Genomic DNA, 16,674 nt, shown 5'->3' with positions numbered 1-16,674 from the left:
TATGGCGTGCTAATCTCGAGCTGCTGCCTCTCAAAAGAGGTGTATTCCCCTTACCATACCATCTGACTCCACTGGCCTACATCCACTGGCGATTGTACGTAAAGTGAGAGTTATGTTGAAGGTGATAGCATGGGTAAAGGTCGAAGAAAGTGATTGACAGAGATGGGAGTACATAGCTTCATAAAGTTCCCGTTTATAAGGCCTATTTGTGGGCCAAGTGGCGTGGCCCAAGTGACACCATGCCAGGCCGAAACCTGCCGCATGACGCATGACATATTCTGCTTTTTTTCTGTCCAACGTCAAATTTTTTCTCTTAGTTTGTTCATACATACATCCGTTGGTTCCTTTCTGTCCGCTTACCCATTTTCCGCCTATTCCCCTGTCTGCCTGTTTACCTGTCCGTCACTTTGTTTGCCCGTCTCATCACCTACTCAGCTTTCAAGCTTTCCACATTAAACCCCAGTCGTTAATTAATTAGATTACCAGATGAACATCATGTTGGAACACATTTTTTGTATGATATATTGTATTTAGTTGTGTATTACGAGTCCTTCCGTGGAATATTTTGAATATTATACAATGTAAATAAATCTTCATCATTTGTCATCTCATGACTCGATGATCTCGATCCGAGGATACGATCCGATTCGATCCGATAGCTCTCCACGTGCTAGTATATGGGCTAATCGCTGTGGATGATTCGGATGATGATGATGCTTCTGGGTGATTCTGCTTGGCGCTTTTTTCTGTTTGTTTATACATCTCCGAGTTATTTTTCGTTGAAATCTGTGTGGGGCAGTGGCAGAGGGGCACGAGATTTCGGCAGCAGTCTCGGGATTGTTCCTTAATTGTTGTAGGGGATTTTGTGGTTTATGGTTTATGATACAATACCCCGAGTGCTTACAGAAGGGTGGGGAGAGGGGAGAGAGTACTGGGACTGGGTTGATTGTTTCAGTCTAAAGTTCACAAGTTGTCAAAATGTTTGCGCTCAAGTCCCAGGGCAGCGGCCCAGAGACTTATCTGCTCTGTTAACACATTACCTACCGAGGCTGACTGACGTTCCGTTCGGGTTTGACGGGCTGATTCAACAAATAAACAAAGCAAAATCCAGTCGTGAGGCAAATATGTCTATTAAATGAAAATAGACACTGACGAAGCCGCTGAATAGTTGCCTTCACTTGCTTAAAAAACAATAAAAGCGAAACGATTGAAGAGAAGAAGAGTGTTCATGAATCCCGAGCAATTGGTGCGTTCCATGATTAATGGATGCCAAACACTTTCGTTTCGTTTTCGAAATTCTATAAACAAAAGCCATGGCTAGAACAGAGACAAAGAAGGAGACAGAGCTCTCACCAGACAACTGCATTTGGTTTCGATCAAAATCAGATCCAACTGTCAAACTTCACTGCTCCGCAGGTGCGAACCTGCTCTCTGTCTGAGAGTATGTACACTTCGTAGAGACACTACACGTGCACGTTCTAGTGGGCGCTTGGATATAGAATTTCTTCGCACTATCAATCGGGATCATAAAAATGTTATGGCCCAAGCAAAGAACTGGAGAACACACGCATCAGCATCACCAGTAGCCGCAGCAGCAGCAATTCGTTTAAGTGCCTTGCGTCGTAATTCTTCTTAAACTCAAAGTCAGCTAAAATATGCCACACAATAGAGAGAGAGAGAGACAGAGAGAGAGAGAGAGAGAGATCTACATAAACGTATAGCCCCATTTCATGGTATTTGTGGGAGTTTCTATGCCGAGAGGGCGCTACATATTGTTTGGTATTCTTCGACTGAATGACCGATTCGAGGAAACCATTTTCGTATTGTGCCACAAAATGCTCAACCAGCTCAAAGAGTCCGAGGCGAAGAACAACAAACAAAACCGTCGTGTTATGAGCTATTAACGTAATTGGAAAACGGCATTGCAGAATTAGAGCACTATATGGATACCCTACAATGGGGACACTGCAGTGGCCTGTTGGATGTCATGAGAGTTGGAAGTGTTCGTACCTCTATGGCGCTCTATGGCTCTATGTTCAAATTGTTCTATGGTACGAGGAAGGTTAGAATTAAACCAATCAACCACTCATGTGCTTGTTTCCTTCTTAGCGATTTGCGTAGAAACATCTTTCGCGTCGTAAACTCTCCATTCTCACCTCAAACAGCTGATTTTTGGTGAGGTATGTTTGTGTCATGTGTGGGCTGTTAAGCAGGGTTGCCAGCCTGTTCTCCATAGACAATGATGCATGAAAAAAGGCAACCATTTGGAGAAGAAGATATAGGTCTATAGATCTGGAAAAGACAGATCATCGTTATGGTATGATGAACAATCTTATAATGGTTATCCGAGTAATTCCCAGATCAGATCTCAAGTGTAATGCTTTGCCGAACAATCAGCAGACTAGAACCTGGAAATATGCAACAAAATCTTGTAATTAGTCCCTCATCTGGAGCCATAGTTTTGTGTCTCAAAAAACTTATCTTCCCCAAACTGCATTCCAAAATATCACAGAAAAACCCAACCAGATATCTCTGCGCTCTCTCATCCATTCGATTTCCACTCATTTTGAGATATCTTTGTCTGAGTTTTGTTGCCTTTTTGTAATTAAAAACGTATAAATTGGAAACAACAAAGTAGCCAGCGAACAGCAACAGCAACACTGAACATTGTTAATTCTTCGCCTCGTATTCGTTTTTACGCAATGTTCTCTTCATAATTCAATTGTTTTTACTGTGTGCGCCGACACATGGTGGTCATAAAATTTTATTAATTTAATTGGATTTATTTTTGTTCCCTTTTTGTTGGAAAGTTGTTTTTTTTTTTTTTAGTCGTAATTAACGTAGAAAGTGCTGAGTGCGGGGCCACAGGAAATGATTATTTCCCGCAAACCGCAAAACCCAAAAAAAAAAAAACAACAAAAAAAAAAACAGAAAAAAAGTTTAGTTTATAAATTATTTGGGGCTTTTATTATTATTTATTTACCACTTTTACCACCCATTGTTGCTCAAACAATTAAAAAGAAATACCGAAAAAAACCACCAAAAAAGCCACAAAAATTATATATATTTCCAGTCAACTGCTTGGCTTTTTTACGAGCGATTCAGTTGATTTACTAGCCAGCCCCCGAAGAAGAGTCTTTAAAGAGGTATCTTGAGAGTGTGTGTGTGGTTGTGTGTATCTGTGCGAGTGTCTATGAGTGTGTGTGTTGACAGGCGTGTTGAAATGGACAGTCAGCATCAGAAGCGGCGGTGTAGTAAACACGATTTATGCACATTTTGTCAGTTGCTCCTTCACTGTATACACTCTCCTTCGAAACTCTTTCGAAAATGGATTTCACCATCAATGCGACTACTATATTTTGGTAAGCCCATTCCCATCTCGATCACCTACCGAAAAGTAATAAGTGCCAAAGCTTAATTAAGCCACATCCAAAGCTGTGCGGAGCTCTGCCGTTCAGGCTCATCATAAATTGGTCTTAGTGTTAAAGCTGAAGCTGAAGTGGAGGCTCAGCGGCCGATCAAAAACAATGGGTAGCCTTGCCAAAGGACCACCAGAGATCACACAGAGATCGGAGGTCTGTATAATTTGCCAAACAGGTTTCCGCTGCTCTCTCACTCTGCTTTTCTCCCTGAATGCCCCTGAATGTCCGACTGTCCGGCTGTCCGGCTGTCTGTTGCGGATTAAGCGATTAAACAAATTAAAACAAATTACTTTTTTGCACCCACCACGGTGACGATGGGCATAAAATTAATAAAAATTTACCTGTCACGGATCGTTCCACTTAAGAATATAGCAGTTGGTTTCGAATATTCAAGGGATTTTGGCCGTGCAGAGGAGTACAGGGAGGTCCTTTGTGGGGGAAATCTACAAATTAATGATACCACAAATGGAAAGACATCTTAAAATGTGAAAAATGTAATGGAAAGCAATACAAATTAGCGAGAAATAATTATGTAAAGCTCTGTTAAATGAATTTGTAGCAATTCCATATTAGACTAATTTATTTACTTATATCTTTGAGAGTGTCTGAAATCATAAAATTATTATGCCATTCATTGAATATTACCAGAATGATACCCAACAAATATACGAGTATCCATCTTGCCACTATACCATCTACACTGCACTTCTGTTTGTATTTTGTCAGCCCATTAATTTGCAGAGCCATAGCAGAGCTCTTCCTGCCCGGCGCCCACAAATTATGATCGACAAAATGGGCAATTATAATTATTGTTAACGATTTGTTTATCTAGCATTAGTTTGGCTGTTTAGTTTAGTTGCTTTAGTTGGCTGGATGGCGGCCAGATTATGGCCAATGCCGAAATTTATTTTAATATTTATGCACCGAAGTTCATTAAATTGCAAATTTATTGGCCCTCAAGGTGGCTTCTGGCTGCCTTGTTGCACGGTCAATTGGCCAATTGGATTTCAAATGGAAAATGGAAATTTTTCGGAAAAACATGTAGAAATTTATAGCAACTTTGCTGCTTGGCAATTGTGAACAAAATTTACCTACTATATGTATATGTGTATTCCTCAGACGGTATTGCGTATGCGCATTGTGAGTTTATGGCGAACGCGCGTGTTCCTCCCATACACCTTTCTACATTGCTCATACGCAGTGATGGCCAGCAGGCAGGGGAATTGTATGAATCAGCAGCGACACTAAATGAGAATTCCCATGAAATATGTCGAGTTCAAAAGAAGATAAAGTCTTGGTTAACAGAAGGTTCTTTTTATGATTTTCTGCTAATTTTTGGCTCATTGTTTTTAGTGCTTATTTGAATTAACTTGAAAGAAAGCTCTTGCCTTTTCTCTTTTTCTTTTTAAGTATGAATCTTGGAAGGCGCGCAACTGAGGGCTACATTTTTGCCATTTTTCATTGCCCTTCTAGATAATTCTTATAATTGAATGTAGAATCATTTCATCGGATTGCTTTAATGGGACCTAAAAAATATGTAAATCTTGCTGGAAGGTTCTCAATTAAGTGATACTACACTCAATCCAACAGGTAATGTTCCTTTCAGGAGTCTTTGAACTTAAGACTTTTCCAGAAGGTTCATTCCACTTTGAGACGAGGCCTATTTTTGAAGGATCGGATCGCATTTCGCCTGGCCAACCCCATTTTGTTGCTATGTTTTAGAGATTTGATTACACCGATAACTACTCAACGGTTTTTAACCTGATTAAGCAGAAGCGGCAGCGGCAGCCAACAATAACCACACGGTGCAACACGGGGCAGAGACGTCAACTTGTTGTTGTTGTTGTTGCTGTTGTTGGCTGTCAATGGCACTCAGCGCCGAATGCAGGGCATGTGCTGCATGCATTTAACTTTAACATGACAAACCGCAAACCCATAATACTCGTACACAACATCAGCGACAACAGCGACAACAACGACAACAACTACAACAACGACAACGACAACAACGGCAACAGGTTTCCACAGAGTTGAGCAACAACAACAAGAGTGGGAGAGGGGGAGAGAGACACAGTTCAAGTACCTCCAACTCCAACTCCAACTCCGATTCGAACTGCAAGTCCATCTAGAAGGAGGAGAAGAAACTGTCCCAACTGTCCGAGCGGGCGATTCATAATATCATATTTCACTTCCTTCAGGATATCATAAAACTCGGCGCATTGCGTTGTGGCTCGCTGTGTTGTCAACATTTATTGAAAAGTCGTGCCGATTTTATAGCCATTTTCACTGGTACTGGACACAGTACCATCTCCCATCTCCCATCTTCCGTCTTCCATCTCCCACACTCCCAAGTCCATCCGCATCCCAAGAGGCAGCCACAGAGGCAGAATGGAGCGCCAGAGACTGAGACTCCGTACTGACTTAGTTTATTTTGCAGCTATTTATCTCGCTTAGTTGGTATTTTGGCGTAGATTAAGTGCACTAAATACCAACCTTGCCTAGCGGATAGCGGAGAGATACTCGCAAAGAGAGAGAGAGAGAGAGAGAGAGAGAGAGAGAGAGAGAGAAAGAAACGATTTGACTCCCGCCGATCGCCTCAGACAGGGACCCCAGCAGACAGGGAGACACAGATGCAGACAGAGTTGCAGACAGTGGATGGGATAGGACTAGGACTGGGACTAGGTTTGGGTTTGGAGTGAAACGATAGCATAAAGTTGCATTCGTTTATTTATGAGTTAATATACATGAATTATGACATCAACGGCCCCACAGTCAGGCCCCGACTGAAATCGAAAACGAAATGAAAATGGAAATGGACTAGCTGCCTGACTGGCTGCCTGCCGCCTGCCGCCTTATGATCGCCGCATACCCAACATTCATATATGTTAGGGTCTGGGGTCTGGTGCCTGGGGTCTGGGCTCTGGAGTTTGGGGTTTTGGGCAACGTTTGTTTTGACACGCGGCGTTTTGTCTAACGGACGAGGCGGCGGCTTAATTGAGTTTCATTTCATACTCCGATTTTGGATTTTGGATGTTGGATTCCTGGGGCATCAGCATCAGCATCAGCCAAGCAAATTAAGAGACCACACACGCAAGGTGTGCTCCGGAAACAAAATATGAGCTCGATCGCCCAACACATTGAAGGTTGTGTGAAAAATTGAACCGAAAAAAGAGGCAACCGAGGAGGCCACACATACAAAATACAAATGAAATGGAATATTTTATGACTGAACGTCAGTCGAGAGCAGGCCACAATAGCACTACCTATAACACCAACAAACTATTACCAAAAAAAAAACAAAAACAAAACAAAACAGAAGATATATATGTATATATATTTGTTTGAGCTTCTGTTGTGGCTTTGCGGTCGGAGTCGGAGTCGGTCCGCGGCTCATCGTTTGTCGGTATTTTGCCTTTTTTGGCAACGCTTCTCCAACTCTGAGACTCTGGGACTCGGACTCCCGACTCCCGACTCCGACGCCGACTTCTCCTCTTTCCCGATGGTGCGTGTGGCATGTTGCCATTTGAGTTTTACATGTGTTTGCGGCCTTTTTGAATGCCGCTTTGGAGCGTGTGCTGCTGCCTCAGCTTCTGCTCTGCTCTACTTTGGCGGCCTGACTCCGAAACTCATCTCGGCGGCCCCCCTCGTATCGTCAATTAGTTACAGCTGTGCTCTCTGGAGCTGGAGGTCTCCTTCCAACGGAAGGAAGTATTAGTCAGAGACTCTGAAATTCAAGGGCGCCGAGAGAGAAACTAAATCGAATTTCGTGAATTCTTGAAATGCTATCGAAATGAGTCAACGATTATTATTGTGACGCATCGAACGAAAACCATTGCGAGAGATCTCCCAAAGGCAGAGCAGATGAATACGCGATTAAAGAAGAATATTAATACCAGAAAGGAGAGGTAATGGTTAATCAATTAGAATCAATCGGAATCGAATTGATCTTCAAACTGGGATAATCGTAAATTAGGATCTTCTCATTAATATGGGATTAAATATTGAATAATGGAACAAAATTCCAATAGTTCCTAGTTATTGAAGAATTCAAGTTCAAAACATGAACGAAATATAAAATATTACTAAAAATAAGAGCTTTGATTGATCTTTAAAGATATCTGAAAAATGAATGGTCCAAAAAAAAAAATTTAATTCTAATTCAAATGTAAAAAAGCAAAACAGGCTTCATATGTTGTCATATCTTTGATAAAAAATCTTCAATACTATTAGTGAATTCCTCATCAAAACCAAACAAAATATTCCCTTTGCCATCAAACCTCTTGCCACGCTCCAGATATAATCCAATCGAATATCCCTCCCAGTCGGATCTGGATCGCCATGCTCAATGCATTTGTCAGTGCGAATTTGCTCTGATGGGAGACAGAAGGAGACAGAAGGAGGAGAGTAATGTTAACCGCAAGACGTCAACGTTAGGACAAAATGCAATGCGAGGTTTCTGTGGTGCGCGCCCAAACGAGATTGGGTTACAATAATTTCCCCATAAAAATGTCGAAAAATGCGCGCTCCGGAACCCTTTTATATTCGGACAAAGATTAGATCTGCCATGCGCAAAAACATTATGATGCGGCCGGCCGGCCGAAAAACCGCAAACAAAATAAACTCGCAGACAAAAACGACAAAAATTCAAAGCGATGTGCGACGAAGGGCGAGCGTAGAATGAAATATAAAGCACAGCGGAATGGTTTGCCTGAATGGATGGATGGCTACCAATCTGGGTGCTGAATCATAGAAACATAAGCGCGATCATAAGCGATCAGAGATCACAGAGATAGCCCAAAAAAACAACAACAACAACAAGAGAAACAAAAACAACCAAAAAGGGAAGGATGAAGCCAAACCGGCAGTTCGAGATTTTTCGCTAATTTGTGCAGGGCGACTGCCAGGAGGCATTAATGTCGCTCAGCTGTCGGTGGCGGTGTGACCGACGAAAAATAAAGGTCCCTATCCCCAGTGGCTGGACCTGGACCTGGACCTGGAATCTGGGACGTAAACTTGAACCTCAACCCCAGACGCAGACACTGACACTGACACAGGCCCAGGCACAGGCTGAAGCTAGGGCGATCCACTGTCAGATTAGGCCTCGAACTACACGCGAAATCGGTTGACAAAGCGACTTTGGCTCTTGTGCCAGATGACTTCATTCCGCATTTTGTGTGCGTTTTGTCTGGAGGAGATACCCTGCTCCTCATCGGCGATCCTCGATCGCCGATCTGTGCCAATTTATCGATCAACACGCTTAAGCGCATTTTGCGACGACGACAGCGACATTTGAGGGCATTTAATTTGCCTGCCTGCCCTGCCCTGCCTGCCCTGCTCTTGGGCTCGTCCGTCTCCTTTCTGGTGAGCTTGATAAGCTTTATTGATGCGATTAGCGAAATGAGCTTTACCCTGACAGACCAGACCAGACCAGACATCAACTGAAGAACAGGGGAACGGGGGAACGGTGTAGCGGGGAAACGGCAGCCGAAGAAAACCCAACTAAAACTGACAACCGACATTTCTCATTAACAGAATCTTATTCTTTTGGGCCATCGACTGGTTCTTGTTACATTTTGTCAATCGTTTCGCTTTGAATGAAGTCATTTCATGGTCTGATCTGACCTTGAGATGAAAGTCTTTGGCGATGGGAACGATATGGGTTTGCTAACAGGAAGCTGTTGACAGGGAGATGATGTGTTAATTTTGGAATACATGGGTTTTACCATACGAGTACTTAAGTGTTGCTGCTGAAGGAATGGAAACTTATCTTGTCTTGAACTTTTTGAAAGCTCTAATATTCAGAAGACGGTAGTCCTCTCACTAAATCCGATGTATCGGTCTTTAAATTGCATTCATTTGTTAGCATTAATCACGGTATTAATCATAAATAGTATCTTAAGATACTCATAGAGATCTGCAACAGATATGTATCTCACATTGATAAATAGATTGCACCTGAAATATTCATTAAGCAATTCGGAATACTTTAGAATATTTCTAAGTGAGCTACGTATTGCATACCTAAAGGATTACAAGAACAGTACAAGAAATACCACACATCACACTATTCATTCATTATCCAAAGCCCAAATTGATACCCCCACTGAGTACTTCTATATATATGTATCCCCAATCTGCAAAGTGTCACTAATAAACTTTTGGGCCATCTCATCACGCAACCGAACTGCAGCCAGAGCTCTGCAGAGGAAGAGGGCTATAGCCAGATTACTTAATTCCCAAATTGGCCTTAATTCACGCGCCAAAGTGTGTTAAATTGCCATCGAGAGAGGGAGAGGAGCCTTTGCATATGGCTCGCCCACCCGTGACTGGGGCCGTGACTACCTGGGAGACTGGAGTTGGAAATCCACTCGAAGACCAAGACCAAGACCAAGACCAGGGTCCAGTCGCCAGTCTTCAGATCCCTTTGAGGGCCTCAGGGCACTTTGGATATCTGTTTTGTCTGTCTGTGTATTTTGATGACTACTATCGGGTGCAGTCGCTTAACCTATAAGAGTCGGAGGCGCATCCGGAGGTCTCTCTCTCTCTCTGTCCCTATCTGTATCCTCTGTGTACAGTATTGAGAGTATCTTGGGGAACCAAGGCGAATGAAGACGTTTCGTGACGATGACTGAGGTCCAGTCTTGTGGTCTTGGGTAAAGTTGCCTTCCTTCATGCTTATTATTGAACTCAATTTGGTCGGCGCGTGTAATTTGACTTTTGCCTTGAATTTGGCATACGGATTCGATGCGCCACCACCAAGCTAATATTTGCAGAGACTCCGACCAGAGACCAGAGCAGGGCAGAGCTGCCTCCAACCCTAGACCAAAACAGATCGAAGCACACATCGAGGCACACATCCACATAGCTGCATGTCTTCGTCGTCGTCGTCGTTCACTTCCTTCCTCCATCGAACGTCATGTGCGATCGAGGATCGGCGATCGAATAACCCAAGACGGAGTCGCAGCCGCCCGGGCATTGGTCCAGCAAACGAGCAGGCAGAAGGCCCACAACATAATTAATAAATACCATCAACATTGATTAACTCAACTAAGCTAATAAAATCATTTGTCATCTGACTGGAGCTGCAACTAGTTAACCTGCCTCTGCCTTCCTTCCACGCTGCATGCCTCTTCGATGCTCTGTGAGGCTCTTTGAGGCTCCTCGAGGTTGCGAGGTACTCGTACCTCTGCTCCTCCCGTTTGGCGAGTACATAAAAATCGCGTGACTAATTTTGCAAAATTAAAGCTGCAGCTAAAAGGCATCGCACAGTGGAGGCACACAGTGTGGATCGCCTACAGTGGAGCACAACGGGCCAACGAGCGTGTAAATAGCGCAAAAATTAATCAGCGTTGTGGGTTACCCAAAGAGCGGGGTGGGACGGTGTAGGGAGACTGGAAGCAGGTTCCTCCATAGCTGAAGATGTCACCGTGACACGGGAATAGTAAAGGTTTGTAAAGGATATTTTTATTATGAGGAACCCTTACTTGACTCCGACCTTCTTCAGGCATCTTATCCTCCTACGAGCCGCCTACAAACCAGATCAGATCTTAGTAAAAGTCGGAATCCATATAAGTATATTCCCCGCACAAAGATCTAGCTTCGGAAGCACTTTAATCCTCTTTAAATCGCATCTTACTCTCATCTCTAACCCTCTCCCTACTCGGCGACAAAAAGAACACAGAAATGAAAAATCTCGAAACACGCACTAACAAAGCAACAAATTGAAACTAAATACTTTCAGGTCGAGAGACCATGGAAATGAAGATGAAGCCACAGGATGAGCTCCAAGCTGGGGACTTCGGAGGCTGGAGCTCCTGGCCAGTGCAGTGCTCCTGGAGCTAGAGCTTAGAGATATCGTCGTTGTCGGACGCTGTTCGTTCCATTTATTTAACCTGAAATTGTTGTAATCAGTGCGGAGACGCTTTTAATTGCCTCCCCAGAGAAAGAGAAAGAGAGAGAGCCATATATACATCGAGAGAGTGAGAGAGAGGAGGAGTATACGAATTGCGATAAAGCGATGTGATGTCCAAATGCCATAGATGCCTGGAGAAGAAGTTCCACTCGAGACAAGGAGACGACTTTTGTCTCATGCGGAAACCGTTCTCCGCCTCCATCCTCCGTCCTCCATACACCATCCTCTCGTATCGCCGCCATGGGGACAGAAAGGAAATGCCTTAAATCAATTAGTTGAGCACTAATTGCCCCAATACCTTGTGGCATAGTTTGCCATTTGCTCAGCACCTGTTTGGAGACCATCCCATCCTCTCTCTCCCCCCATCCCTCTGCGTTGTCTTCGATCCTCTGGCTTAATCTCTGTCGAGGAATTCCTGCGGCCTTCTCATTGTTTGCCTTCGCTTTCTGCTGCCTGCTGCCTCCTGCCTGCTGCTGATGTTGTTGCTTTCGGTATCTTTCTCACAATCAAGGTGCACTGAGAAGATGCCGCCAAGTTTCATCGTCTTCTGCCTCATTTTCTTGTACAAGTGCAACAAAAAACTGTCTCAAGTGCTGCGTCCAAAGGAAGTTGCAAGATGGATCGGATTTATATATATATATTCGTACTCGTACTCGTACTCGTATATTGTATGCTTATATAGATATGGTTTTGGTTTTGGTTTGGTCTTCTCTGGATATGATCTTTTGTTGTGGCAGATATGCGAAACTTCCTGTAGTCAAGTTGTTGTTTCGGAGAGGGTGTGTCTCCGGCGTAAAGGAGTTCCTTTCATCTTCAGATAATTGGGGGTAAGGATGTCCAGCCCTGCGCTTTATAAGTATTATCAAATCGCACCCACCAAAAAAAAGGAAAAAAAACCAAATGCCATTTATATGAGAGCTATTCTTGGATACCCTTTTCTCTGTTGTGCAATGGACTTAGGCCTTAATTTATTCAGCTACATATCTCCTCTTCTCCTTCTATAAGAACCATTCATTTAAGGGGATCTTTGTCGTTGAAGAAGTTTTTGAAGTTGATTAAAGTCTCTTCAAAATATTTAAATATACTTATGATTCTACTACCATTCTTATACATACACTAGGGGGCAAACCCCCTGTTAACTCTCTTCTGTTGTGCGACAACCCCCGGCTCACTAGCTCCGCTTCGGTCACGCCGATATGAGCAAAATATCGACACGACGACAACCCAAAGCTTATGTAAAACATTTATACTTATACTATCGCATCATTACCTAAATTAGAGTCCCAGAAGGGTCTTATAAAGTTATCTTAGAAAAGACATAATCTATATCCCACTTGACTTCCCTTCATATGGCATCACCAAATCATAATACCTCATGATTTCCTCTTTAATTTTCGGCAAGGGCATCCACAAAAACCAACAACAGGAACAGCAACAGCAACAACAAGAGAAACAACAATAAGAAGAAAAAATGAACAGCAAACAATAAGCCAACGCAAACTTAAACAAAGTTGGCGCACCGACCGACTCACTCACTCAGTGAACGGTGAGGATATCAGGGAATGCAGGGGGAGAAGGAGACGAGAGGCGAGAGAGAGCACTAGGGTCAGGCTAAAGGGCCCGGACAAACAAAGGAGTGCGTTGATGTAGCGATGAAGACGAAGACGCGGCCACAAAAGCGCCCCGATGAGATGATCGCTCCAGTCCACGTCCACTCGTACTCCTCAATCTGGATCCAAAACGGGGCAGGCACAAGACGGGGCAGGCAAAGTGAATGAGTACACTACTACGAGGAGGATCGCATCCGTTGACTGGGAATTGTAGTGGGCACCCAGGCGCAGCCTCTCCACTCTCCATTGCGGGCACCTCTGTCCATACTCCAGCTTTACTCCTTTGTTCGGAGGGAAGGGAATATTTGTGTGCCCTTAAAGAGGTACTATTACTTTTAGGAGATGTTTGCAAAATCAGCAGAGAATATGTGTACCCAGAATACCAATCTCACTGGAAGAGAGATAGAGCTCCTTTCGGCACGTCGGACATATAGTTCGTGCTTAACTGACAAGCCACTCTGGAAGAGAGGCGAAAGAAGAAGCTCTTTTTCTTTATTCTGGATACAGTTATCATCCGATCGCATATGTACTACATCATATCCCATCTACTAGGGTATTCAAACCTTCGGCCTTCCCTGCGATAACTTCTTTCTTGTTCTCTCTTTTTTTTGTGCAAACCTGACGCCCATTCGCGCGCACCTTTGGAATTCGGTGGCCGCGAACGCTGCATAATGGAAGCCAAATGATGGGAAACTTTTTTGTGGCCCCGACCCGCAGACACAGACACAGACACAGATACTGAGAGAGGCAACAACCTGAAAGGAGACAGGAGGCAAGATGTAGAGAGCAAAAACAAAACTAATTAGGCATAAAGTGCGTGTAATTATAAAATAAATTAAAGTCGAGCACTGACACTCCACATCACCGTCGATCGATTGACCTTTTTGTAACTCAATTACGAACGTCAGAGCACTACTGACGGCCACCCAGATTGGAGAGTGGAGTGGAGTACTCGATGGTGAAGTGAAGACGGAGTTGGTTGGGTCTCTACCAGGTCCATCCATCCATCCATCCATCCAGCCAGCCAGACGGGAAGGCAAGTAGGTAGACAGTCCAACGTCCAAGCAGCTGTCGCGTCTTTAGCCAAAAATGGTAATGTTTACATGCGTGTCGCCTTTAGCCAATGGGACACCCATATCCAATGGCTGTAGAGAGGATCCCCCATTCCGGTCCCCCCAGTCGCATCCCATAAATGCTTTACAAACACTTTTTGCGTGCCGTTAATTACATGGTCCAGTCCAGTGTCGCAGTGTCGCAGTCCGGCTGGTCTCTGGTCTAGTCTCTGAGGGCATGGGGAGTCCGAGTCGAAGTCTCGCCTCTGGTGGTCTTTGCTTGGTCATTGCTTCCTGGTAGTGACAATCGCAGAAGTTGTTCGCCAATGTTAACAGCCTTGGCCCGATGATTGATAGCCATAGGCACTAGGCCAACCAAAAGGGTACGACTCTCCAGATTGTCGATTGAACGAATGTTGCTTTGGGGGGTCGGGGTCACCAGTCTGTCCTTAGTTGGAGTAGCGTTTCCCTTAAGGGATTTGGGTCACTTAAGCTAGATTTCAAGTTGTAAAGTATACAGCAAGCCAACTCTTTCAACTGGTGTATATGTCCTTTTTCGCTCTGTTTGCGTTTGGGTCACCAAATTATGCAGTGCTTTTCCCTTCAGGGGTACGGAGCGCATCCTTATTGAGAAACCAACACCCAACTAACACTTGAATTCTTTTGGGTTTTGGGGAGGAAATTCCCTCTTGGCTGGGGCCACCAAAACATACAAGGCACCAAGGAAACTTCCCCTAAGAATTTTAGATCACTTCCTTAATGGGAACCGTTTACCCCAGGGTGTTCCGACTCCCCACAACTGGTTTGTGTCTTAGGTCACTTACATTTCTTTACCTAATCCGCCAAATTCTCACGCCTCGCAACAATTGCCACTTAATTAACACACACACACCATGAGGCTTGCTGTCGAAAATTCAGTTTCAGTTGGGGCCCTTTGTGGCTCTGGCCACAGAGGGCTTGAAAGTCTTGTCATGCCAAGGCATGCGCGTGCCTGGAATGCCAAGCCAATGAGATGCCCCCATCGCGATATTGCCCATTCCGAGCCGATCTGTTGCAATTTCCAAATCAAACAGCGCGCGAAACGTGTGGCGTCTGCAATTACAACACAAAAGAAGAGCGGATCGGTGGAAACCAACCGGGCGGCTGGCTGGCTCTACATGCACCAAACATGACGAACAACAACTGTCATTGTCACATCCCCATCAACCCAACCATTGAACGCTCAACCGAACCATCGATGTATCGATCCGTCGATCGAAACGGCGAGCGAACGATTGACGACTCCTGAGTAAGAACCAGATGAGGATCCCGATTCGTTTTTTATGTATTTTATTTTATTTTGTGTTTTTTTTTTTTTTCTTCTTTATTGTATATTCTGGACAGGCTCCAGCGACTTGCAATTCATTAGGCCGCCTGACCATTTTTGGGTTGAGCGTGCGCCGCTTTTGGTCTCTCGCCTCTGCTCGAGACGTTGCAATTGACGCTGCAACAGCCACGGCAACATAATCTTAATCCGCTCGTTAGTTTTATTGATTAGGAGCAATGTCTCTTCGGACCAGACAGCGACGGCGACGACGACGACGACTTCCAAGTCCAAGTCCAAGACGACCACAACGACGACAACGACGACTCATTGGAGACAACAATTGTCGCCTCGCTGTGCCATAACAACAATGGCACGTCACTCTCTAACTAGGCGTAGTATGTGCCCCGTGGGGTTATGATGCTTAATAATGCCCGAGGATCCAACGCGTTAGGCTCGCTCGAGCCTTTGTGTTATATGAGTCTCGTCTCGGCTGAGGCGTTGAAGGAAACAGCTCGTGAATCATTTGCCAGGCATTTGGTATCTATTCTCTAATTACAACTGACATAATGGTCAGAGCATGGAGCTGGAAAGGAGATGATGGGGTGGAGTATAGAGAGTGGGAAGTTGGTTGAAGGTTGGTCGATTGCACCTGGATTTGAATGAATTGGAAAATTGTTCAGAAGTCCTTAAATATTTTTGGTCTCTATAAAAACCGTTAGACGTCAAACTGGTGGCCCCGTGATTTTTCATTTTTGTTTAAATATTTTGCGTAAAAGTTTCTTTAGAAGATTAATCAGATTAAACTTGAAACTTTACCAAACTGGAGCTCAATTAAAGCTTGGTCTTCCATTCATTGCCGCCAATCATATCCTTTTTACAGAATGCCAGTTCAAGGCCCCAAACACCCGGCTAATCAAACATCTCTGTGGAATCCCGTTTACTGGACGAAAAATTGCTTTCCCACCCGTATCAAAAAAAAGAAAAAAGGAAAAGAAAAAGCGAAACAAAACTGTCAACCGCATTGGACACATGTAGCACGATCACTTTTTATATATACGAGCATACGACAAGTACGATTGTTGGGTGCATAGCTATCCAGGGTCCAACTCCATCTTCATCTGCAGATCAGTAGCTGAAATCAGGATCAATGTAAGCCTCATCCAGCTCCGGCTCCAGCTCCAGCTCCAGATCTCTCTCGCTCTCGCTCTCTCGTGGCTCCGTGGCTCTCGTCTAGATCTGTCGGATGTCAGGTTGCATAGTTGGTCGGGCAATTGCATGTCTTGGTCCGATCTTCCTCGTCGTCGTCGTCGTCGTCGTCGCTGAAACTTGAAAGCCACATTCGATGGCTTGCCGCTGACAGCGCGGAATTGTC

This window comes from Drosophila persimilis, unplaced genomic scaffold (assembly GCF_003286085.1).
Source record: "Drosophila persimilis strain 14011-0111.01,24,50 unplaced genomic scaffold, DperRS2 tig00000191-arrow-pilon, whole genome shotgun sequence".
NCBI lineage: Eukaryota > Metazoa > Arthropoda > Insecta > Diptera > Drosophilidae > Drosophila > Drosophila persimilis.
Note: the sequence above shows the minus strand (reverse complement) of the source record.